Source organism: Canis lupus, chromosome 23 (genome assembly GCF_011100685.1).
Source record: "Canis lupus familiaris isolate Mischka breed German Shepherd chromosome 23, alternate assembly UU_Cfam_GSD_1.0, whole genome shotgun sequence".
Lineage (NCBI taxonomy): Eukaryota > Metazoa > Chordata > Mammalia > Carnivora > Canidae > Canis > Canis lupus.
Genome location: NC_049244.1, coordinates 43,663,651 through 43,688,909, shown reverse-complemented (window position 1 = coordinate 43,688,909; position 25,259 = coordinate 43,663,651). Strand labels below are relative to the sequence as shown.

Here is a 25,259-nt window from a genome sequence, read left to right as displayed (position 1 = left end):
AGGAGGGTTGTGTTTTCTTTAAAAGACTTCCAGGGAAGAATGCTTCCTGCCCTCTTCTAGTTTCTGGTGGCTCCAGGTTCCTCTTGTGGCCATGTATTTCCAATCCCTATGCCTCTCTTCACATGGATTCTTCCTCTATATGACCGTCTTCTCTTCTGTCTTTCAGAAGCACACTGGTCACTGGATTTAGGGTCCACCCAGGTAATCTGGGATCATCTCATCTCAGAATCTTTTACTTAATGACATCTACAAAGACGCTTTTTCCAATAAGGCCACTTCACAGTTTCCAGGGGTTGAGAGCTGCACATACTTTTGGAAGGTTACCATTCAATTACGGTCAATAAGGCCTGTTTTCTTTTTGAAACTAGAGCCCCATCCAGGAAAGGGGTCAAAATACTCCTACTAAGAATGGAATGAACACATAACAATTGATAGAAACAAAAAACAGGGAGACAAACTATAGAACTGAGTAGGAGGCAGTATGTTCACCGACATGAACATTAGGCTAACTCTCCTACAATCAATCTCACTTACATGCTCCTTGAAGACAAGCTCCTTGAACCTCTGAAATCTTCATTTTCCTCATCTCTCTAATAGGATTAGTATCTCCCTCATATGGTTGCTATTGAGGCTGAATTAAAAAACAAAAACCAAAAGAGGTCAAGAGTTTAGCATAATGCCTGGCATGGAGCCTGCACTATGTAATGCTGGCTATCATTGTATGCTCCCCTGAAGCATCCTTTTCTCGTTTCTTAGGCATAGTTATTTATCTGTTTCTGTCTCTGTCTACTTATCTATCCATCCATCTTTCACTTATTTGCTCATCTGCTTGTTTGTGTTACTAAAATGATTATAAGTAAGAATGAATCAAACTCCCAGAAACACTAGACTTTCTTTTTTAGAAGTCACCTTCATGGTCAATAATAAGTAAAATGAACATTCTTTGGCCTAGAAAGACCCTAAACATCCATTATCCATTTGCCATTATCGATCCCTATTATTTCAGGGTTGTGATAGAAAGAGGAGAGCAAAAGATGATGTAGACAGTTCTGACTACCAGACAATTTACCTTCTATTCAAGGTGACAAATGAGTTATACAATAATTGATTCTACAGTATATTCGGTGTTTCAAACATGTATGATCAGGAAACCATTGGAACCAAAGAAAATTTGGGGAATATGCAATTTAGTAGGGCAGAGGAGAGGCAGGTCAGAAGACTCCTTCCCCAAAGAATTATATATAATGGGAATAGCATAAGTCCAGAAGTCTGGAGGGGAAGTCAGAGAAATTAATCCTATCCTTGTCACTAATCAGATGTTCCTTAAAATCTCAATAATTCTCTTCTGTGAAATGACGCTAATATCCATATAACTATATTGTTGTAAGAGTTAGTCAAATAATTCATTTAGAACAATACCTGGTTCCTAGCAAAGGACATATAAATATTAACCATTTAGTTGTGTTATAATCACTGTTAATCAATTTCCTATTGCGTAAGTTCTACAAGTCTTGTGTCCTTTCCTCCCCTGAATGGCAATTCCCATCTCAGAACTATCTCCTCAAGAAAGCCATTTGTATCACCTCTCCCTGCCCCATTTTCTATACTCTCTGATAACAGTCCATGTTGAGATAATCTTGCTTCTGTGTTTTTCTTTTCCACTACACTGTAGTCACCTTGAAAACTAGAAACGTATCCTATTCATACATATTGCCCAAGCATATAATAAAAGGTTAGTCAGTGACTGTTTCTTAGACTGTTAAGATTTCAGGTACATACTTTCCTGCTCCCTGTCCAAAAATAAAATCTGATAGGCTATGAAGTTGTGTTAACATCCTCCAAGAGAAATTTCATATAGACAACTTCAGATCAGAACATTAGGATGAGGTACATTTAGCATAATTGTATTAGTTTTCTATTTAAAAGTAACTACTTACCACAAATGTAGTGATTAAAATAACATGCATTTTTAAATTTAACTTTTGGGGTTCTTCAGGGGCCTGTGAGGTTGGAATCAATATGTAGGGTGGGGTTGCAGCCTCATCAGAACAAATGGGAAAGGATTTGCTTTCCAGCTCCCTCTGGTTGTTGATGGAATTCATTTCCTTGCAGGTTTAGAATTCATGGACACTTGCTTCTTGAAAACCAGCAAAACAACAGTGCCTCTCTGTAGCAAGGTTGCTAAAAAGGTGGGAGTATTATATAACATAAAGTAATCATAGGCGTGATATCCCATGATGTTGGCCATGTAATATAACATAATAATGTCAGTGACATCCCATCATATTCACCATATTCTATTAGTTAGAAGCAATTCCCACCCACACTCAAGAGGAAGATACTGTACAAGTGGTCAATACAAGAGGTAGGGACCATTGGAGCCACCTTAAAGCCTGTCCTCCACAGTAATGTTAGAGATGCCCAAGAGTTCTAAACTTCAGATTTTTACTGCTTTTACTGAGGACTCTGGATCCAGGACCAGGATTAGATAAGAACAATAGTATACAACAATGCTATATGGCATTAAGAAGAAAAGACCCCACAAAATGTGAAAAAGAATACAAAATACCTCTAATGTAATTCTCTGTAATGAAAATCCTCTAATGCTGAGACTTGGACGTATCTGCTAGTTGATATATTTTGGTAGAACCATCATTATGAAGATAATTCATCACACTAGAAGAGTTGTACTGAGCATTATAAATTACTATAATAATATGCTGCACCTGATAGTTATTAATTTAGTGCCGTCTGATTTATCATAACATTAAAGCATTCTGTATTTGAAGAGAGACAAATAGAAGTTTATTTTCTTGGTGTTCTGAGATATGGTGAGCACAGATGCTTAAGAACAATAATTAGAAATTAAGAGTTACTGTATATTCTGGACCAGAGTCTCTGATTACATGGATTTGGTAGTTAGATGTCTTGACTTCATTATTTATTCGTGTGTGTGTGTGTGTGTGTGTCTGTGTGTGTGTGCACGCATGTGTTTTAAATAGTCACTCCATGTTTTTCCACGTGAATGTGGTTGGGAAGCTTACCTGGATTGTGGTACCTGCCTAGGATGCCATATCAACTCCCTGAATGATGCAGCCAACCTGGCTGCCTGTCCCAGAAGCCTCTTCTCTGTAGGCTAATGGGGGAAGACCACCTTCCTAGCTTGAGGAGGACTTCGTTTGCTAGGAGTTGTGCTTTTATATGGAATTTCTGAATAAAGGCCCAACTCAAAAGACTATAAGAGTAAGGGAGATGGAGTTACAGAGTGAAGAAGTTGTGATGTCAAGTAATAGTGTTAAGCAAATGCCCCATCCCTGCAGGACAAATACTAGTCATGCCCAGTGAGTTACTTCTGCTCATGAGGCTCAGCTTAATGCTGTCCAACAAGCCTTGAGTCAGGAAGTACCTATGACTTCTGTAGTTTAATTATCCACAAAGAGATTAATTTTGATGAACATTTAAGTTCCAATATGTTCTTATGCATTTTATATTTTGTGAATAAGAAGCTATTCTCCAGAGGCAGGAGCAGGCCAGATGTTCACTATTATAGGCTGAGGGATTTGGTGGCCCTCCCAAGCCATGTCTTAAAAGACATCGAACAGCTGTGGATATGTTTCAGGAGAAAGGAAGCTAAAAGGAAGAAAGTTACAACTAAATGCAACTTCTAATTCTAAACTGGATCCTGTATCAGAGGGAACTAAAGTGACATAAAGGACATTTTCAATTCACATGACTAAGGTTAAATACAAATAGTCAACTGGGTAAAAGCTTTTTGTGTCAATAATGAGTTTATTGGAGTTGATAACTATACTATGATTATATAAGATAAATTCTCTACCTTTAAGAACTATACAAAAACTACATAGAGTTAAACATAATTTAAGTTACTTACCCTCAAATGGTTCAGAAAAAATGTGAGTGTACGGAGTGGGGGCAAATAATAAGGCAAATGTAGTAAAATATAAACAATAGATAAATGTGTATAGACAGTGAGTGGTTTTTTGTGCTATTTTAAATTTGGCAAACTTTCTATAAGTTTGAAATTATCTCCACATTAAAAAAAATTTGCAATTGGTCTCATGTGATTAACTTTGCCAGCGATAATGACCTCTTTACCAGAGACAGTACTAAGTCCATGGTATGTGGGGGCCAAAGCATTACTTCTATTACTTGATCACTTGTATTTTCATGGAGTGAATTATCTATAGAAGGAAAAACTTTGGAATGTCAAATAGCTTTTGCAATAGAACTTGATGATAGGTAAAAGAACACCAAAACCGTGGGTAAGTTTGGCTATTTCTGACTGCACTAGATAATTTTTAAAAATGACAAATTTGAGGTTTTAATTTCTCAGCTCAAGACATGAATAAGGAGCCAGAAAGTTTCTAAGACTGTATGAAAAATAAAATGTTTTATTTCTTATAATCGCAGGACTGAGGTTTCCAAAACAAAGATTGCCTCTGCAGATGGTTGAGCTACAATGTAAATTGGATTCACAGCTTGCAAAGTCTCCTATGTTCAAGTTAGGATGTTGACACAAAAAAATCGGAATGTAAAAAACTGGAATGAACTCCAAATCTCGAGGGATGGAGGTGCATCTGCATTCTTTTATTTTAATTCTATAAAGCTAGATATAATATACATTCAGTGTATGTATATGGTGAAAATGCACAGTTTATGAAATTATGCCAAATATCTACACCTATGTAATTTACACACCGATCAAAATATGGAACATAAGTATGTTTATTTATTTATCAACCTAAAATAGTACTACACACCCCTTTCCAGTTAATCCCTGCCCACCTCCAGTAATCTGATTCCCATTATCATGGAGGATTTTTCTTTTTCCTTAACTTTTTGTGGTGCACAGAGTAATTATTCCCCTCCCCCCATGGATACCCACATCCTGGTCCCTACAACCTATAATTATGTTGGGTTACATACAAAGGTGAATTAAGGTGACTGATTAGCTCAATGTAAAATAGCGAGATTGTCTGGGATTTTCTGAGTGTATCCTATGTCCTTAAAAGTAGAGGAACAAAGCAGAAGAGAACATCAGGGGGAGATATGGCAATAGAAATACAGCCAGAGAGATGGGTATTTCTGGCTTTGAAGATGGAGGATGTGAGCCATGACCAAGCAATATGGGTAAACTCTAGAAGGTGGAAATGTAAAGAAACAGATTCTTCCCTAAAACCTCCAGAAAGGAACAAAATTCTGTTGATATCTTGATATCTTGATTTTAGCCTAGTGAGATCCACATTAGACATCTAACCCACACAACTATAAGCGAATATTTGTATTGTTTTAAGACGCTAAGTGTGTGGCAATTGTTATATCAGCAATAAAATAATACACCTAATATATGCAGCATAATACTGTATGTATTTTTTAGTGTGACTTCCTTTTTTTTTTTTTAGTGTGACTTCCTTTGCTCAGCCTAATATTTCTGAGATTCACCAATGTTGTTGCATATATAAGCAGATATAACTGAACAGTATTTCATTTATGAACATGCTACAATTTGTCTTGCCGATGGACATGTGAACTATTTTTATCTATTATGAATAAGCCATGTGCTGTTAAGTTCATTTTTGGTGTGTTTTTGATATTTGGGGTTCCCAAACATGAGACTGGAGCTCTTAATAATTCCTCCCATTAAATGCCTCCACCTAAAAAGACCTTTCTTTACATTGTGATACTGAATTCAAACTTTTGTCTTTTTTTTAAAAGATTTTTATCTTTTAAAAGATATGTGAGAGAGAGAGAGAGAGAGAGAGAGCATGAGAGAGAAAGCGTCATGGGGAGAGGAGCAAAAAGAGAAGCTGATTCCCCGCTGAGCAGGTTGCCGAACTTAGGACTTGATCCCAGGACCATAGGATCATGACCTGAGTCCAAGGCAGATGCTTACCCAATTGAGCCACCCAGGTGCCCCAAACTTTTCTTTAATAAAGCAAGCTAGAGTACTAGTATCATGGCTATTTCTATGAATAACAGCAGTAAACTACCTTTATAAAATAACACATAGTATGTTTTAGTTCTTGTGAAAATTTTTGCATAAAAATAACCATCTAAATCTATGTAATTTTTAAACCCACTTACAAGATACTTTTTAGCAAAACATCAGGTTCCCTTGAGGTTCTGCTTATTTGTTTTTCCAGAACGTGTATTAATACCACACAAAGCATAGTTTGGGAAAACCTGGTCTCATTTCTCTTGCTCTGATGCTTCTAGTCACGACTCTAAGGCAGGAGGTTTTGTAAATGTAGTGTTTGTCTATGGCTGTATTTATCTCTGGCTGCACTCCAAAATGAAACATAAATTATGTCTGCATAATCATTTCCTTTGTTCCTTTCCATTGGCCTATATCATCAATGGTATTCTGCTGATGGAGTTACAAATGGCAGAATGATAACATCATGCCAACTTTTAGGCACCTATACACCAAATTACTTAAAAAAATGTGTCGCAGTTGGGCACCCAAATACAAAAACTGAATTCTTATGTGCAAAGTGAATAAAAAGCAATTTCCTGGTAATGCAGAGCCCTGAAAAAGAAAAGGAGAAAATTTAGATTTGGATAGTTGAGCTCAACTTTATCAATGAAATGTATCTTAACACTCTTACCTTCCTTTCTATCTGTCCTGACAGCTGCTTACTTTCTTCTTTTTTTAGACATTGTTGCTTGATGCCCAAGATCAGATCAGCTATGTCTTCACTGCACTCCCTAACATGCTCCAAGTTTCCAGTTACAATACTTTTTCCCACTATAATGTGATTTCCTCTTTAGTTTTGTGTATTTCCTAGTGGATTTGTAAAATCTCTCTGTGTAGAGATTATTTCTCTGGTTCGCTATTGTCTTGTTGGGGCCTAGCATTGTATCTGGTACATAGTAAGTGCTCACTAAATATTTATTAAGTTAATAACTGTTCTCTCTCCTTTACTCTATAGCTAGATATAGATATAGATGCCAAGGGAAATATATACCAAGAATTAACAATTATATAAGCATAATGTCTTATGTTTTTTATAATCCTGGTGTTGATAGTATTGAAAAACACAGTGTAAATAATCTTCTGATGTTTTTACTATCTATGCTGGCTGAAAATTTCAATAGTCAGTTTTCCTAAAATGAGTATGGCTCAATTAGATTTCAGCTATTTCAACTATACATGTACTTTGTTAATGTGTCCATTTTTCCTTCACTCTTTTTTTTCCCTTTCTGACTTCATCTTTTTTGTTGTTCTTGTTGTTGAATTCTTGTTTAGGAAATAATTTTGGCTGTCAAACAGTTAAATTCTGGGCTGCACTGCTCAGTTTAGATTCTATGTGCTTGATGTTCTTATCATTAACTTTAAATAGACCTATTCTGTAGGGCTATTATAAAATACAATAGTAATAATGTTTTCATTCTTTTCAGGTGTAACTTTGAGTATCTTAGATACTTCTTTTTGAGTAGAATTTACAATCCTACACTGTAGATGATGGATCTCTGTAGGCATTAAAAATAGTGTAGTCTACAATGGGAAAAAGAAAGGAGATTTGGTATTCAATGTGTTATTCAGGGTTCTCCAGAGAAACAGAACCAATAGCATGGATGGATGCATGCATAGATACATGGATGGATGGATGGATGGATGGATGGATGGGTATAGAGATAAAGATAAATATTTTAAGGAATTGGCTCATGTAATCATGGAGGCTGGCAAGTCCAAAATCTTGCAGAGTAGACTGGTAGATTGGAGACCCAGCAGAGAGTTGATGTTGCAATTCAAATTTGAAGGCAGTCTGCTAGCAGAATTCCCTCTCCTTTGAGGGACATCAGTCTTTTCCTATGTAGACTTTCAAATGATTATGGAGAGTAATCTGCTTTATTCAAAGTCTACTGATTTAAATGTTAAACTCCTCTTAGAAACAGCTTCACAGAAATATTGAGAATCATGTTTGTACAAACACCTGTTTACTGTGGTCTAGCTAAGCTGACACATAAAATTAACCATCACAGTCCACGTAATACATCTTTTTTTACCATACCTAACAGACATAAACAGTATAAAAAGACAAAGCTATTGTGTGAATCCTGTTTGGGATCTCTTCCACCAGAGCAAAAGGTACCTAGCAATCAATAGCAAACAGGATCAATAGTTTCCACCAATAAATTCACAATAGGTTGTGCCATCAACTTGTATGGCTTTAGGTATTAAGTTGTTCTAAAACAGTGCATCAGTTGCCTCATTATCAAGAATAAAAATTCACATGGTTATGGTAAGTAGCATACACATTGTAGAATACAATCATTCCTATTGTCTGCTTGCTCCTGTGATAAATGCAGAAAATCTGATATTGAATATCAGAAATGGAACCCAAGAGGCTAGAAGCTGTCTCTAAATATAGAGTATAAGATCTCATTGGGTTCTAAACTTGACAAAATGATTGTTTCTTGCTCCCAATTAATGAGTACTAGAAGAAACATAATAAACTATATACATGCTATATTTTCTTTTACATTTGTAAGTACATCACTTACTTTTTATCCATGTTTGAATGCTTCCACAAAGCATGATCAAGAATGCTTGTAAAAATATTTGTCTACATGGGAAAGGGAAGTCCCATATTTTTGCCATGTGGAAAGACAGGTGGCCACCTGGAAGGGGTTTGCTTCTGTATGGCATAGATGGGAATGGCCTTCCCTGATGAAAAACAAAGTGCCCAAAGAACTTGTCAAGGGGCTTGTCTTAAGGTAGACCAGGTGCTCACAATACCACACAAGAAAGATACTACGCAGTGGGGTTTGTTCTCTCCTTGATGCGTGCAAGCTCCATTATAGATAATGGGAATTGCATGTGTATTTGCAGAAAGCGCTACACTGTGTGAACTGCAAAGAAAAAGAAAACACAAGCATGAGATTTTAAAAGAAAGAAAAAAGAAAAGAAAAAAAGAAGAAAAGGAACTAAAAACATTTTGCCTCTGTACTCCTATGGTGATAATAAAAACTGTTGATGCTGAAAATGAAAGCATACACTTTTTAAAGAAACTAAATGTGGTTACATACCCTCCCACCTATGTGTAAGCTCAGATTCAAGAGCATATTTGGCAACTGGTACTTTAGCTATTCATTTGCTTCCATAAAACAGTAGGTATATTGCATGGGGGTGTTGACTTTATTTTTCTCTTTTTAGTTATTTATTTTCAATGATTTAAAAATATTATAATTATAAATTCTGGAATTAATGTAACTGTATAAATATAAATTTTTTTTCTATGTAGAGACCAGACACACAGGCTCTGGTATGCATGTACATATCCAACGATCCTTTAAATAAAACAATAGTCATAAGAATTTTTTCAAGTTAGGCAATCGTTGATAAAAATATAAATTAGTTATTATTAGAACAGGTAACAACAAAAACTCAAACAGAGATGGTGCTTCTTTGATGTACATAAAATTTGGGGAATGTGTAAATATTTTGAATTCTTGCCAATAGCTAAGCACAAATTCCTAGCATGGATCAAAATCTTGCAAAATGAATCTTGGCAAAACAATAAAACAAAACAAAACAAAAACCCAGAAAATATTGAGTCAGTCTCATAAAAGGCAATAAATAGACTGCAAATAGCAATTGCTTTATTTCCAAGTCAATTCATTTTGGCAAACTGCATGGCAATATAATGTCTTTTATATGGTGCTGAAAGAATAGTTTTCAGTGTGAGTTGTGAATAGACCCTTTACTAATGATTAACCTTTACTACATGATAGTTAATATTCATAATAGAGTAGATATTGTTTCTGCAATATAATTTAATCAAATGACATAAGAATTTTCTAGGTTTTTTTGTTTTTTTTTTTTAACTGACCAACATCCAATTATCCCTGTGTGTGGTTTCTGTGTACAAAGGGAAGATAGTTTCTCCTTCACATTGCTGCCATGACCCCTGGGGCTGTAAGAATTATTAAAATCACAGCCACAACTTAGATTTGCCTGGGCAATTAATAATCCCGGAACTTATCTAGTTCCACTGGATGCATTTTCCAACATTTTAATAACAAAGTTGATAAGAATAACTATGATAATGGCATTTATAGTCTACTCTATGCTCTACATCCATCACTGTTCCTTCTCACAGGAATCCTGCTAAAAACTCCTAGTAACAATGCTTATTATAGATGAGGAAACTGGGCTTAGAAAGCTAAATATCTTTCCCATGATTGCACAGCTAGAAAGTGCTTGATTGACTAAGCCCACATGTCTATGACCCTAGAGTTAATGTTTTTTCCCCATTTACCATGCTGTATATCTTTATGTGGTTAAGTGCTCATCTTGTAATCAAGAATTAAGTTACTCTATATTAGAGGTGGTAAACAAAAATTTCATATGTCACAACAAATGATTTTTTAAGTAAATGGAAAAATAATATTTCTTATATAGATTGACATAATTTCTTAATTTTAATATTATCCAAATAAATTAAAGCTACTATGACAAATCACATCATTGCTTTGTTATATTTTAAAACAATAATACAATGATAAAAAATGTTATTGCAAGTAAAAACTCCTTTAAATTTCACAATACCAAATATATATGGATTGTATGTCTGTTGATACAGAATGCTTCAGCGTACTTTAAATTCTGGAATTGGAGGATGTCTATTAAATTAGGACATCAAAGAGCATCAAAGTCCTGGGCTATTTTGCTTATCTCAGCCCTTGTCTAAATCCATCACCAGAAATAACAAAGTGTCAATATTGCTAAGGTTCTGAGGCATCTATTTCTTTTAACCAAATGCTCTATATTTTAGAGTTCCCCACAAGTGCATAAATATTAGAAGCTTTTGCTAGCAGAGTGAATGCTAGGTGCTTAACTTTTTTTTTCCCCAAAGTTTTTGAAATAGAAAAGAAAACTTCCTTTTGTTTGACTCAAATTGGGTTTCCAGATGTTCAGGGTCAAAGGTTGAAAATAAAAGTATCAAGTTTTTGCCTACTCTAACCAGACAGCATGCCCAAATGTGTGAGAGGTTTCCCAGAGGGTGTCCTTTTGTAGTTTTATTTTTTCTCTTGTCTCTCCTGGTAAGAGGTCCATATTCATTCGACTAAATTATGCCATTCTAATTCCACCTTATAAGTGGTCTAGATCTCTTGTATTTATTCTTCAATAATTAACTGCATAATGAACCCTTAAGACGCCTGTCATAAGTGCATAAATTTAGATACGTTGGTAATTCTCTTCTTCCTGATTTTGCCATGCTATGCTCTGCTTGGTAACATTTGATGTCTCTCTTTGTTAACTAGTTACTAATATAAGATGAGAAAGTAATAAAAAATAGAGATAATTGTGGACTTGAGTTTTTAATTTTTTTTTCCTTTGGCTGAGTGACCTTTAAAAATTACTTTATATTTTAAGAATAATTTTTTTTATTTTTAATTTAATTAATCAATTTACTTTTTGCTGGTCACATTTGTTCAGAAAATGTTCTGAAATAGAAATTTTACCAGAAAATGTATTAAAGCACTCCTTTCAAAGGTTTGAATTTAAATGTCAACTTGAAATACCATACTGTCAAAAATAAACCTAGAGTCGCATCCATGACTTTTGTTCTTATTCTTTATGAAATACACTAAAGAGCTTATGATATAATTAATAACTCAACAAATATAAAATGAGCACTTACTAGAGAAGTGCTCAGCACAGAGCAGGATCAAAAAAATTATCACTTCCCTTCTGTTAAATTTAAGTTGAATTATTGTATGCCCTCTCTTTTCCATAGTTTATTCTAGTGCCTTTTATATGGATTTGAAAACTATAGGACATCTCAAGAAAAAAATCTGTAAAGCTGTATGTCTAACCAATGCTTCACGGCTGTATGGTGAGGAAGCCACAAAAAGCAGTGAGGGAAAACAAGAAGTAGGAAATGGGAAAAGAGAAAAAATATGAAGGAAATAAGATGAAGTGTCAAAATGAATCCATGATCTCTTACTACCTTGGAGAACGTAACATAAGAAACAATGTGTTACAGCTGTAAGCACAGCAATGCACTTGAGTTCTGTTCCCAAAACCTCAGACTTTTCATTTCAATGGATGCAAATACTATTCCATATTCAAAAGGAGAGCTTCCTGTGTTTCCAGTCCTATCTTTCAAAACTTGTATTTAACCAAAGACAACTATTCTTTGCCCTCTTAAGAGTTTGTTGAACCCATAAAGCATTGTCTGAGAAAAATAAGATTGTTAAATTGCATTTCTCACAAAATACAGAACAAATAATAAAATATGCTCTCAGATTTTATTAATAATTATTACTTCCTTTTAAAAATATATTTATTTATTTGAGAGAGAGAGCACAAGTGGGAGCAGGGGCAGAAAGAGAAGGAGAAGCAGACTCCTCGTTGAGCAAGAAGCCTGATGCAGGGCTTGATCCCAGGACCCCGGGATCATGACCTGAGCTGAAGGCAGATACTTAACCAACTGAGCCACTCAGGCACCCCAATAATTATTAGTTCTACATATGACCTTAATATAGGGTTCACTTAAAAAAAATGTTTGGACCTAAGTTTAGATGCTTTGGATAATATATTGAACTCAAGCCAATTATATAAAAAGAAATCTACTTGTAAAACCATTCAATTCTAAGAACTGTACTATGAATGCAATAAAGTATAGCCTGAGGAATCAGATTCCATGGCCCTTTAAATCCTGTCCCAATTCAGCTAGTAATATTACTTGTCTTATTACTGTTTCCTTGTTTATAAACACCTCTTAGGTTATTATGAGTAATAAAAGGGGTGTCATATATAAAGCACTAAGAACAGCGTCTAACACATAGCCATTATTATGAATGAATTATGAATTACAATATCCAGGGAGGCAGGGATTTTTTTTTGTCTTATTTGTTCATCAATGTATTATAAACACCTATTATAAGAGTGAATACTTATAATAGAAGTCCAAAAAATATTTTGAAATAAATAAATGAACCTCCCAATTTAAAGAATAATTTTGTATTAATCAGTTATCCTTTTATGGCACAATATGAAAATAAATTAACATTATTAAATAATAGAAGTAGAGGCAGAAGAAATAAAATCAATTTAAATGGACAGAAATATGCAGAGAAAATGGGATTTGTATTCATTTATTTTTTAAACAGGACTCATAGATTTTAGTTCAAAACTTGAGTTTGTTTTTAAGAGACACCTAAGGGGGGAATATAAAGTAGTATAAGAGGAATTGGTGGGAAAGTGTATAACAAGCAACTCAAATAAAAATTAAAGTTATATAGTAATATTATTTATTAGACAAGATAAAATTTGAAGGGAAAACTATTAGTAGTGGCAAAAAGAAGTATTCCATACTGATAAAGAAAACAATTCATAAAAAAGTGTAATAATTATGAACTTTCAAGTATCCAAAAACTTAGGTTTAAATATGTAAAGCGATTATTTACCATGACCAAGTGGGATTTATCCCTGGGATGCAATGCTGGTTTAACACTCGTAAAACAATCAATGTGATAGATCATATCAACAAGAGAAAAAACAAGAACCATATGATCCTCTCAATAGATGCAGAGAAAGCATTTGACAAAATACTGCATCCATTCCTGATCAAAACTCTTCAGAGTGTAGGGATAGAGGGAACATTCCTCAGCATCTTAAAAGCCATCTATGAAAAGCCCACAGCAAATATTCTCAGTGGGGAAAAACTTAGAGCCTTTTCCCTAAGATCAGGAACATGACAGCGATGTCCACTCTCACCACTGCTATTCAACGTAGTACTAGAAGTCCTAGCCTCAGCAATCAGGCAACAAAAAGAAATAAAAGACATCCAAATTGGCAAAGGAGAAGTCAAACTCTCCCTCTTCGCAGATGACATGATACTCTACCTAGAAAACCCAAAAGCCTCCACTCCAAGATTGCTAGAACTCATACAGCAATTTGGTAGCATGGCAGGATACAAAATCAATGCCCAGAAATCAATGGCATTTCTATACACTAACAATGAGACTGAAGAAAGAGAAATTAAGGAGTCAATCCCATTTACAATTGCACCCCAAAGCATAAGATACCTAGGAATAAACCTAACCAGAGAGGTAAATGATCTAGACCCTAAAAACTACAGAACACTTCTGAAAGAAATTGAGGGACATACAAAGAGATGGAAAAATATTCCATGCTTATGGATTGGAAGAACTAATATTGTGAAAATGTGTATGCTCCCCAGGGCAATTTACACATGCAATGCAATCCTTACCAAAATACCATGGACTTTCTTCAGAGAGTTGGAACAAATCATCTTAAGATTTGTGTGGAATCAGAAAAGACCCCGAATAGCCAAGGGAATATTGAAAAAGAAAACCAGAGCCAGGGGCATCATAATGTTGGATTTCAAGTTGTACTATAAATCTGTGATCATCAAGACAGTGTGGTACTGGCACAAAAACAGACACATAGATCACTGGAACAGAGTAAAGAATCCAGAAAGTGGCCCTCAACTCTATAGTCAACTAATATTCGACAAAGGAGGAAAGACTATCTACTGGAAAAAAGACAATCTCTTCAATAAATGGTGCTGGGAAAATTGGACAGCCACGTTCAGAAGAATTAAACTAGGCCATTCTCTTACACCAGACACAAAGATAAACTAAAAATGGATGAAAGATCTAAATGTGGGACAAGAATCCATCAAAATCCTGGAGGCAAACACAGGCAACACCCTTTTTGAACTTGGCCACAGCAACTTCTTGCAAGATATATCTATGAAGGCAAGGGAAACAAAAACAAAGATGAACTATTGGGACTTAATCAGCATAAAAAGCTTCTGCACAGCAAAAGAAACAGTCAACAAAACTAAAAGGCAACCTACAGAATGGGAGAAGATATTTGCAAATGACCTATCAGATAAAGGGCTACTATCCAAGATCCGTAAAGAACTTATTAAACTCAACACCCAAGAAACAATCCAATCATGAAATGAGCAAAAGACATAAACAGAAATTTCACCAAAAAAGACATAGACATGGCCAACAAGCACATGAGAAAATGCTCCGCATCACTGGCTATCAGGGAAATCAAAATCAAAACCACAACGAGATACCACCTCACACCAGTGAGAATGGGGAAAATTAACAAAACAGGAAACAAGTTTTGGAGAGGAAGTGGAGAAAGGGGAACCCTCCTGCACTGTTGGTGGGAATGTGAACTGGTGCAGCCACTCTGGAAAACTGTGTGGAGGTTCCTCAAAGAGTTAAAAATAGACCTGCCCTATGACCCAGCAATTGCACTGTTGAGGATTTACCCCAAAGATACAGATGCAATGAAACGCCGGGACACCTGCACCCCGATGTTTCTAGCAGCAATGTCCACAATAGCCACACTGTGGAAGGAGCCTCGGTGTCCATCGAAAGATGATGGATAAAGAAGCTTTGGTCTATGTATACAATGGAATATTCCTCAGCCATTAGAAACGACAAATACCGCCATATGCTTCGACGTGGATGGAACTGGAGGGTATTATGCTGAGTGAAGTAAGTCAATTGGAGAAGGACAAACATTATATGGTCTCACTCATACGGGGAATATAAAAAATAGTGAAAGGGATTAAAGGGAAAAGGAGAGAAAATGAGTGGGAAATATCAGAGAGGAAGACAGAACATAAGAGACTCCTAACTCTGGGAAACAAACAAGGGGTAGTGGAAGGGGAGGTGGGTAGGGGGTTGGGGTGCCTGGGTGACAGGCACTGAGGGGGGCACTTGATGGGATGAGCACTGGGTGTTATACTATATGTTGGCAAATCGAACTCCAATAAAAAATATACAGAAAAAATAAATATGTCAAGCAAAATCTACAGATTTAAGGTTGTATCAAATTCAGCCTTCTTGGCAAATTTTAACACAGTCTTTGTAGAAATTGAGAATCATGAAAAACAAATTGGAAGTTCAAAAGGATTTAGACAACATAGGTGAGTTTGATATAATATATCTCTTATGACCCTCTTTCCACAAATAAATAACACACATTCTTGTCAAAAACACTTGAAACATTTCAGAAAACTGAACACCGTTTGGGCCATATAAGGAATCTCAAAAATATCTTTAAAATAGCTATATATAGACTACATTGATTGCTACAATGCAATAAAATACAAAATCAAAAGTACAACTACAGATAGATCTTTCCCTTCCTTATGCTTAAAAACCTAAGACTCTTAAACCACTTGAAAATAAATGTATTCACATCTAGAAGCCAGAAAATGAAAAAAAAAAAAAAAAAGCAAAATATAAGAAAATATAAGTGGAAAAAAGGGGAAAAAACAGAAGGGCAACTAATTCTGCAAAAGGAAAAATAAGCTTCTTAAAAAGAATAATTCAACATTAAAGTACAGGCAAGATCAGTCAAGAAAATAACATCAAAGATACATGTAAATAATATTAGGAACAAAATGGGGCAGTAACTACAAATAAAGTGGAGATTTTTAAAAAGTTGCAAGAGTTTATGGTAAATACCTATAAATTGAAAACTTAGATGTAGAGGACTAATTCATACTGTTAAGTTTCTAAGATTGAATCAAGAAGAAATAGAAACCAGAGTATATTAATAACTATCAAAAATTGAATTGGTATCATACTCAAAATTTTAAGGACATGTTTTACCAGATTTTCAGAAAAAAATCATCTATCTCCAATTAAATTCTGTGTGATAGAAAGTATAAATAAAGCTGAACAAAATACAGGGAGGTCATTTATTCAATGCTCTAAAGATAACTTTCTTTGTTCTTTTTTCTCTGATGTTCAGTACTGCAAAGCTATAGGAAAAAAAAATGGGACCCAGAATATGTTAATAAAGGGACTCACCACATGTACCAGGAATTCCTGAACTAAGTCCCCAACATGAGCTCCCACTATGTGGTCCAGATCTAAGATCCCGATCTTTCAATTTCATAATCTTCATCTTTCAGAATGAGGAAACTTGGCCTTTCCAAGGATTCTCTCTAAAATGAAGAGTGGAATTAGAAACTTGATATGAGAGGCCATTTCTTTGCCATGAATTCCTAATCTTAACCGTAAGCCCCTTTCTCATACTTGATAAAGAAAATAGATGCCACCATATGTAATTATTGTGAGCTCCCACCCTTCAACTTCAAATAGCACACATGAAAATATCCAAAAACATACTCTCTATCCCCACTTTCTCAAAGGAAGTGGAGATAGAGAACCTGAACCCTGTCCAGGTTAATTGCATTAAAATGCTCATTAGGTTTTTTCAGCATCTTTAATATCTTTCTTTTCTTGTGAGCCTTTTCCTCATCCTCCACCATAGATTAAAAGTAAAACATCAAAACACTTGCATTAGTTTTCTGTTGCTACATAACAAATTACTACAAGTTCAGCAGCTTAAAATAAATATAAAAAAAGTAAAACTAAGCTGTTGGCCAGGACTGTTATCTCATCTGAGGCTCAGGGTTCTACTAAGCATATTCAGGTTGTTGGCAACATCTAGGACTCAAGTTCCTGGTTTTGTGCTGGCTGATGACTAGGGGTTGCTCCCAGAGTCTGCCTCCAGTTCCTTTGCCACGTGACCTCCCATAAATAGTTAACAACATGGTGTTTGGTTTCTTCCAGGCCATTTGGAACATACCTCTCTGAATCCCCCCCACCACCACCACCCGAGATCAGCTACAAGAAACTCTGCTTTTTAAAAGGCTTACCTGATGAGGTCAGACCCATCCAAAATAATCTCCCTTTTGCCATATAAGAGTGATTCTCTTCAAATTGTATTGACAGATTGTCTTCATATTTAAATAACAGAAAATTACACAATGGGTAAGGATCACTGGAAGCCATCTTAGAGTTTTACCTTCCACGACACCCAAACCAAATCCAAATAAAACAAAAAAAGTCTTTTTTTCCATCTCCCTTTCTTATTTCCCTTCACAACTCAATGTAAGCTAATACTTAGATATACTGTTTTCTCTATTTTCTCACTTCTGATTCCAAAATAGATTTTCCTTCATTTATTTGTTTATTTTAAAGATTTTATTTATTTATTTATTTATTTATTTATTTATTTATTTGAGAGAAAGAGAGCAAGCGCAAGAGAGAGCATGAGCAGGGGAGGGGCAGAGGGAGAGGGAGAAACCGATCCCTGAAAAGCAGGGAGCCAGAGGTGGGGCTCTATCCCAGGACCCTGAGCTTAGGGTCAGAGAGGCATGTCCCAATATGAATTTATTATATCTTCTCTCTTCCACTGCTCTTATTGTCATAATTAATTGCCCAATTGTTCTTCTGAAATAAAATCCAAATCCTACTTTACTATATATTTCTTATTTCCCACATTTCAACAGTCATTATGTCCTGTCCATTTTAAGTGAAGATGTTGAATCTGGTCTCTTCCCAAAACATGTAGCCATTACTTTAGTTCAGTTCTTTTTTTTTTTTAAGATTTTATTTATTTATTCATGAAAGACACACAGAGAGAGAAGAGAGAGGCAGAGACACAGGCAGAGGGAGAAGCAGGCTCCATGCAGGGAGCCCGATGTGGGACTCGATCCCAGGACCCCAGGATCACGCCTTGGGCTGAAGGAAGGTGCTCAACCGCAGAGCCACCCAGACGTCCTTCGTTCAGTTCTATTAAAGTTTCCATTTAGAAACTTCTTTTTAGCATGTGGGAAGCTGGAAGCCTGTTTCTCCCACCATTTGCAGTTACTTTTTTCCATCCTCCAAACTGCTATTCCTCACTGTCTCCTTAAAGATGCAAATATCCAAGGGATGGTTTGAGGCTCTTTGAAAACTCAAAATCCACAAGGCTACCACCATCAACTCGTGTAACTGATAAATGATAAGCAGTCATATTATAAACCTGACGGATTTAATCTTTAAAGTCACACTAGTGTAAACCTACCTGATTTTTTATGTGCTTATTTATATAAGTTCTCTACCTTTCAGAATATCAAAAAAGATCAATTAAAAAGAGTAAGCATGCTCAGTAATACAACTTCTAACCCCATTCTACTCCTCATTCACCTCCCCACCCAGATAAGCAATTCGAGAAAAAAAATATACTTATTTCAATTGCTCTTTGGTATTTCAGTCAAATATATATCGTGGTAATATCACCCTGTGATGTTTTTCCAAAACTCTATCCACTCACCCCTGAGCCATTTTTGTTTCAAAATATTCATTTACATTATCTTGTCCAATTGAGCAATGCTACTTCTCCAGTGTTACTGTTCCACAGCCTTTCCCACATTCAACCCCAACCCCTTCCCTTGATCTTGTAGCAATCATTACCAATCTGCTCACGATGATTACATTGTTCTGTGAGAGGCAATGATTAATCATCAGGGACCCAAGTGTCTTCCTAAAGGTTAGACAGTGGCTCATTCGGGCAAATTTCCTCGAACAAATAAACGACATTAGAGGATACCCTATATTCTGGATCTCAGTCCTACCAAGTGTCTCCCAAACACAGTGCTTTTCCAGACTTACCCCTCACTAACTTTGAGACTTCTAGAGATGGACGTCTTATTTTAAAAATCATATATTGGTTAGAGTTTGGGAATGTTAAAGTTATTAAAAAGTGAACCCAACCTTGTTTGTGTTGAGCTACAGCCCTCTTTTGGGTATGTCATTTACACAGTAGAAATATTTTTTTGATAAGACAACTCTGGTATGACAAACTACTAAACATTGCTGGATAATGTTTTAAAAACCCTTAGGCCACCAGCAGGCTTAAAATGGGTTTGTGTCTCATATCTTTGCTTTCAAAGTCCTGCAGTGACTTTACATATATTTTTCTGCTAATTTAGATAGCATTGAGCTGGAGACTCCACAGTGAAAACCTTTAATAATCTTGAAGCAAAATACAGTTTGGTACACTAGAAAAGCCTTTTTCTCTTACTTTCTCTGCACATTAAATCTAAAAAATTAATCTCAACCGTTTGCTAAAATCTCTAACAAGAAGAGATTTTTGGCTTTTACTTTTGGAATAAAAATGCAAAATGATCTGAAATACTTTAAAAGTATTCGATGTTTCAAACTGTTTCTAACATGACACAATTTAAACTTCAAAGAAATGGTGATTTATTCAATAAAACAAGTTGTATGGTTCTGAATGATGGCTCAAAGGACCTTTGCGGGCCCATGCTTTCCCTTAAATCATGGATGGTCTTATCTCAATTTGAGAGCTTGAATTTTTTTTTCTTTTTTGTAGCCTTAGTCATTTCAGTTTTAATATTGTATTTCTTAAGAGGTGACTAAAAGGTTGTCTTTAAAAATTGTCAATATATCGACACTGATATGTGATATGTAGAATTGTCTATTGAGATGGAGATAATGGCCATAGTTTTTCTGACAATCAGCACTAGTGTGAAAGAAATATCTGAAACAATTTTCTAAATGGAAACTTTAATCAGAAGTCTGTGAGAACTCATAGTTTTTCAAATATTAAAAAATATTGTTTTACTATCTGTTGTAAGGTGGCTTGAATGGATTTCTTAGACTACTAGATTTAAATGATGATGATTTTCTTCAAAGGCATCATTAAAATGATTTACCAAGCCTTTGCTTATGAAAGACACTTACCAAAACTAGACAGTTACTTAGAAAGATAATCCCCAAACACTAAAAATTAATGATCTACATTGGAGCACTTGGGTGGCTCAGTCAGTTAAGCATCTGACTCTTGATTTTGGCTCAGGTCATGATCTCAGGGTCGTGAGATCAAGCCCTTCATTGGACTCTTTACTAGGCGTGGAGCCTGCTTAAGATTTCTCTCTCTTCTTATCTTCTGCTCCTCCTCGAACCCTCTCCTCTCTTTCAAAAAAAAAAAAAAGAAAGAAAGAAAGAAAGAAGAAAGAAAGAAAGAAAGAAAGAAAGAAAGAAAGGGAAAGAAAGAAAAAGAAAAAAAAGAGAGAGAGAGAGAGAATTAATGATCCATAAAAATTTCCCAGGCTGATGTAAATAATCATTAAAATATATTGAGCACATGCCATATGGCAGGCACTGTTTTTTGGATTTGCTTGTTATTATACACTGTTATATATAAAAATCTCATTTTTCAGATGAGGAAAATGAGGCACAGAGGTACGTGCCTTGTCTAAATCTATTGTCAGAAGTCCTGTAAACTGTTAATGAAACAGTTAGGATTCAGACTCAGAGTCCATGATCTTAAACATTAGGGTATACAATTTTCAAAGCAGCAACTGACTTGATTGAATCCTGTTGATACTTGTAAATATTAGCTTTAAAGAGGGTACCTAATAGTGGTATATGTGAAGAAATAGAAACTGGCAACAGAAAGCCAGAAAAGAGAAGGGATAACTGCGTGCTTTTTACTTGTTGAGGATTCACAAGAGTCTGGTACAAAGCTATATTAGTATTTCAAAACCCAACTTCTAAAACCATACTAAAACATGCATTTATTTTAATTTGATAGTGATGTTTTGCCACCTACTTTAAATATACCTTTATATTTTATTTATATGAAATTTATTATATATTATATATAACTATATAACTGTATATACATATATATGTAGATTAGATATGTGTGTATATAAATATATATATTTATATATATATAAATATATATATATATATTTATCCCCATCAGGAAAACTTTTGATATTTCTAAAATGAGTCATTGTTTCATCCCTTTAAGAACATTTTCTAGGGGCACCTCTGTGGCTCAGTTGGTAAGTGTTGGACTGGGTTTTGGCTCAGGTCATGATCTCACGGATGATCAGTTGGAGCCCACAGGGGCTCTGCACTTAGGAATCTGCTTGAAGATTCTCTCCCTCTGTCCTTTCCCCCCACTTACACTCTCTCTTTCTCTAAAAATCAATGATTCTTTTAAAAAAAGAACATTTTTAAAAATTTAGGTTATTTTCCTGTTATTTTGTGACCAATAACATCAGACTATTACAAGACCTTAGTGGAATAATAATAAAATTAAGATACTAGCCAGACAAAGGGCTTTTATAAATTAGTCACTATCATGTAAAGACGATCAGAAAACGGTTTTTCCAAGAACAAAATCTGTCCTCTTTCCTATGGTATGACTCAGACTCTGAGCTATAAATAGAGAGATACGTAGAGAGAGGTTGAGATTGGTGATAGTAACTGACAACACTTCGGGCTATGATACTGAACTAGACTAATAACCAATCAATTGGTGGCTTATAAGGCTTGCAAAAATCCTCTTTAAAAGTCCTTCATGGATTTTAGTCAAGTCATTACTCAATTTGTGATAATCATTATAGTATTTCTGTGCATGTATGTATCCATATATACAGTAAATAATTTTATAGCTAGAGTATAACTATGTGCAATTTTAGTTGACCACAAATCACCTTTGGAAGTAGGAGGATGTGTGTGTGTGTGTGTGTGTGTGTGTGTGTGTGTGTGTGTGTTTCGGATACCAAGAATTATTCTTGGCTCGTAACAGATAACCCAGATATTTTATTGGTTCTCTCTGTGATGGAGATGTTTTACTAATATCCATTTACCCCATTCCATATATTTTTCCAGGATAGAAAAATTCGATTTATTAAGCACATTTTAATATGTTTAATAATTCAAAAAGCACAACACAATAGCTTAAATATTTTACTCATATCATGGTAATTCTGGAATATTTTCCACAAAATGCATCTTCAAGTAAAAGCTAGACCTAAGCAACAATTAAATATGTGTTTTTTGACATACAATAGTAGAACCAACTGTTCATTAGCTCAAGAAATAAAAGCAGCTCGAAAATGAACAATAGCAGCTGAGGTATCTCAGAAAATCTATTTCCACTCTTCTGGCTTCTTCATCTACATTTTGAGTTGGTAACAGAAGTGAATTGGTTGTCATATCATTTCTCCCCCCCCCCTTTTTTTTTACTGAGAAATATTAAGAGGCAATGAGATGTCCAAAGCCTTATGTACATGTATTTGCCATGAGGCTTTCTTGTCCTTGTTATATATATCTGCACACATTCTCCCAATTCTAGAATGACCCAGGATTAGTTTTAGCCAAGTGATGGACGATTGAAACACACGCCAAATTTAACCTGTTCTAATTACCCTGGAATGACCCTTCACTATTTATTCTTTTCTGAAATTTCCTTAGCCCTTTCTCCCAACTACACATTAGCAACAACTTTGTTGCGATTTCTTTCTTGAACCTAAAGCAAGTGATTTCAAAATAGTCTTTAAAAAATAGTGTTATTGTTATGGTGTTTTATTCTAGAGTAACTTTATTTATGTCTGTAAATTCAACTAATGATTCCTGCTCTAATGAGCCATTGACTGCAAAGATCGGTTTTCACCAGATGGGGATGTTGCATCAGGAAAGAGCACGCCTGTAGCATAAAACAAAGATTCTCCTATAACTCAGAAGTACAGAGGGCAAACCCATCTGTGTTTTCAAGGCTTGAACACAAAATTAATGCTTAAAAATATTTTTAATATATCTCATTGCGGTGCTAATATAGATGATTCCCACTAGTTAGAGATTCGCCAGTTGCACTTGATTTATTATTTTTTTCTTTGTATCTTGCTAGTAAAAATGATTTTGTTCTCAACTGCCCTTTCTGCATCCGGGTAAAGATTTACAAACATCTAAATAAATGATATTGTAAAGGGGAAGATGAAATGTGTTAGATTTTTTAATTTCTTGAGATAGAACCATAGGTCAGTCCTATGTTACCATTTCATATTTTGCTTGCATTCCAATTTATATTTCCTTGTTTTCTTAGAATACTGTATTCTTAGGATCTCTATGTGGATAACTTCACAAATACAATTTGTAAATATTGGTGCATTTTTGTTCATATTTTAACTACTATTTTTATCACATTTTTAAAGAAAAATAAATGTGGCTGACAAAATGTTTCACTCACTTGATCATCAGTATTTCACACATGAATCAACTGAGTTGTATAATATGCTTAATGTATATGTCTGAGGTGAAGTGTGAATATTCTGGGCTGGAGAAAAACAAGTTTTTCAAGAGAACTTAAGTTTGAGGAATTCTCTGAGGTGATTATCTTAAAAATACCTGAGAAAGAGAACACGTAAATATATACCTAAAAGGGCATTTTTTTTCACCTAACTTTCTTCCTATTTTGTTTCAAGTGAGCAGAAAAAAAATTAGAGGATAAAAACTTCATTTAGAAATTATTTAGTAGGCATAAATGAGCTATAAATACTATAACTTTATTATTTTGTATTTCAAATCAGGGAATAAAGAAATTCTTCAAATCTTACTCTATGCCTTGCTTTTCAGGTTGCTTTGTCCCATTTCTATACATGTTAGATCTAGGAAATAAAGTAATAGCAATAAGATTAGAAGGAGGAGGAGGAGGAGAAATCTAAATCCCCAATTCCACCTCCCATGTGTCTAGGACAGTTACTTCTAGGATTTTCAAAGGAACAGCTCCATGAGCTTCCTTAAATCTATCTACTATGGTTATCACACATTTTTCATCCTGTTGTGGTCCCCATTTATCCAATTCCATGGCCTGAAAACTGTCATCAGCTGTTCCTAGTGAAACTATAAGTGGCCATGCAGAAGGACACACATTTTGTTTGGCTTCCACCTGATTTAAAATATTAATTTGAAAAATTACAAATCGGAAATTTTCACATTAAAAATATGTCTGTTTAGCATAATGGTCCCAGATGAGCAGGAATAGCACCTGCTTATGTTTGGTGTAAAGACACAATGAAGTAATTATTAACAATAACAATAGCTAGTGTGTATTGAGTACCTACTGTGCGTCCAGCACTGGGCAAACACTACTGAGTCTAATCTACATAAAGTGTTTTTGGCACAGCGTATAGCAAAAAATCAACATTGAAGAAATATTAGCCGTTATTGTCATTCTTAATTTCCCAATTTCCATGTAAGATATATGTTATTATCTTCAATTCCTAGATGAGAAAATTGAAGCTAAGAGCAAAGAGCTGGCTCAATAAATATTGTCAATTGTTACTTTATAATAGCTCATCTTTATAACTACTTCACAAGGTAGCTATTATTCCCATTTTGCAAATGAGAACTCCATGGTTCAAAGAAAGGCACTTGTAAGTGAAGGATTTGAACCTGGTTTGGGGTCTAGAGCTCCTACTGGCCCATGCCCCTCACCCCCTGGTAAATTCCATCTGCTCCATGTGCAGTCATTCACTCTGCCCTTTCTTATTCATGCGTTATAGAGAAGCTCCTTTAGACATTGAGTAGTAGGGGGTATTTGGGTGGGGAAGTTTGAGGGAGCTTAC

At 35.1% G+C, this 25,259-nt stretch overlaps 1 protein-coding gene across 5 annotated transcripts in view; it reads left to right on the top strand.

Moving 5' to 3' along the window:
• The window catches only part of LOC119865415 (transmembrane protein 258-like), a 34,075-nt gene extending 26,460 nt beyond the window's left edge, over nt 1-7,615 (top strand). For 3 of the 5 annotated variants that reach the window (XR_005377165.1, XM_038571155.1, XM_038571153.1), the window contains 3 exons: nt 2,113-2,189; nt 4,432-4,592; nt 6,678-7,615. The gene's annotated coding sequence lies outside the window, so the exon portion shown is untranslated. The remainder of the gene's footprint in view (nt 1-2,112; nt 2,190-4,431; nt 4,593-6,677) is intronic. The other 2 variants (XM_038571154.1, XM_038571157.1) reach the window with 2 other exon arrangements.
• Nucleotides 7,616-25,259: the final 17,644 nt, after the last annotated feature.